The following is a 2,500-nucleotide window of genomic DNA, read 5'->3' on the forward strand; positions in this document are numbered from 1 at the left end:
TTAATATTTTTTTTTGATTTTTCAGCGATCCAGAACCGATGAGACGAAAACATTAAAACGATATTTTTGCATTTTCTTACGACAAAACATTAACAAATACGAGACTATAACAATATAAAACTACATATGTAATTTAATTAATCAAAATTAATAATTATTTTTGATTTTTCAGTGATCCAGAACCGATAAGTCGAAAATTTTAACAATCATATTTTTGCATTCTGTACCGTGGATCCATCGTTAAACGCTATTAAACTAACGTCCGTGATGGTATAAATGCAGATTTTCGCTCCGTTTAGCCAAAATAACGAACTTTAGGTGCGCTCCGAAATATTTCAAAGTCCCAGCGGCGTATTGCTTCGCCTCTTAGAACCGATTAGTCGAAAATTTTAACAATCATATTTTTGCATTCTGTACCGTGGATCGATCGTTAAACGCTATTAAACTAGCGTCCGTGATGGTATAAATGCAGATTTTCGCTCCGTTTAGCCAAAATAACGAACTTTAGGTGCGCTCCGAAATATTTCAAAGTCCCAGCGGCGTATTGCTTCGCCTCTTAGAACCGATTAGTCGAAAATTTTAACAATCATATTTTTGCATTCTGTACCGTGGATCCATCGTTAAACGCTATTAAACTAACGTCCGTGATGGTATAAATGCAGATTTTCGCTCCGTTTAGCCAAAATAACGAACTTTAGGTGCGCTCCGAAATATTTCAAAGTCCCAGCGGCGTATTGCTTCGCCTCTTAGAACCGATTAGTCGAAAATTTTAACAATCATATTTTTGCATTCTGTACCGTGGATCCATCGTTAAACGCTATTAAACTAGCGTCCGTGATGGTATAAATGCAGATTTTCGCTCCGTTTAGCCAAAATAACGAACTTTAGGTGCGCTCCGAAATATTTCAAAGTCCCAGCGGCGTATTGCTTCGCCTCTTAGAACCGATTAGTCGAAAATTTTAACAATCATATTTTTGCATTCTGTACCGTGGATCCATCGTTAAACGCTATTAAACAAACGTCCGTGATGGTATAAATGCAGATTTTCGCTCCGTTTAGCCAAAATAACGAACTTTAGGTGCGCTCCGAAATATTTCAAAGTCCCAGCGGCGTATTGCTTCGCCTCTTAGAACCGATTAGTCGAAAATTTTAACAATCATATTTTTGCATTCTGTACCGTGGATCGATCGTTAAACGCTATTAAACTAACGTCCGTGATGGTATAAATGCAGATTTTCGCTCCGTTTAGCCAAAATAACGAACTTTAGGTGCGCTCCGAAATATTTCAAAGTCCCAGCGGCGTATTGCTTCGCCTCTTAGAACCGATTAGTCGAAAATTTTAACAATCATATTTTTGCATTCTGTACCGTGGATCCATCGTTAAACGCTATTAAACTAACGTCCGTGATGGTATAAATGCAGATTTTCGCTCCGTTTAGCCAAAATAACGAACTTTAGGTGCGCTCCGAAATATTTCAAAGTCCCAGCGGCGTATTGCTTCGCCTCTTAGAACCGATTAGTCGAAAATTTTAACAATCATATTTTTGCATTCTGTACCGTGGATCGATCGTTAAACGCTATTAAACTAACGTCCGTGATGGTATAAATGCAGATTTTCGCTCCGTTTAGCCAAAATAACGAACTTTAGGTGCGCTCCGAAATATTTCAAAGTCCCAGCGGCGTATTGCTTCGCCTCTTAGAACCGATTAGTCGAAAATTTTAACAATCATATTTTTGCATTCTGTACCGTGGATCCATCGTTAAACGCTATTAAACTAACGTCCGTGATGGTATAAATGCAGATTTTCGCTCCGTTTAGCCAAAATAACGAACTTTAGGTGCGCTCCGAAATATTTCAAAGTCCCAGCGGCGTATTGCTTCGCCTCTTAGAACCGATTAGTCGAAAATTTTAACAATCATATTTTTGCATTCTGTACCGTGGATCCATCGTTAAACGCTATTAAACTAACGTCCGTGATGGTATAAATGCAGATTTTCGCTCCGTTTAGCCAAAATAACGAACTTTAGGTGCGCTCCGAAATATTTCAAAGTCCCAGCGGCGTATTGCTTCGCCTCTTAGAACCGATTAGTCGAAAATTTTAACAATCATATTTTTGCATTCTGTACCGTGGATCGATCGTTAAACGCTATTGAACTAACGTCCGTGATGGTATAAATGCAGATTTTCGCTCCGTTTAGCCAAAATAACGAACTTTAGGTGCGCTCCGAAATATTTCAGTCCCAGCGGCGTATTGCTTCGCCTCTTAGAACCGATTAGTCGAAAATTTTAACAATCATATTTTTGCATTCTGTACCGTGGATCCATCGTTAAACGCTATTAAACTAACGTCCGTGATGGTATAAATGCAGATTTTCGCTCCGTTTAGCCAAAATAACGAACTTTAGGTGCGCTCCGAAATATTTCAAAGTCCCAGCGGCGTATTGCTTCGCCTCTTAGAACCGATTAGTCGACAATTTTAACAATCATATTTTTGCATTC

The sequence above is a fragment of the Osmia lignaria genome, unplaced genomic scaffold, assembly GCF_051020975.1.
Source record: "Osmia lignaria lignaria isolate PbOS001 unplaced genomic scaffold, iyOsmLign1 scaffold0030, whole genome shotgun sequence".
NCBI classification, from domain to species: Eukaryota; Metazoa; Arthropoda; class Insecta; order Hymenoptera; family Megachilidae; genus Osmia; species Osmia lignaria.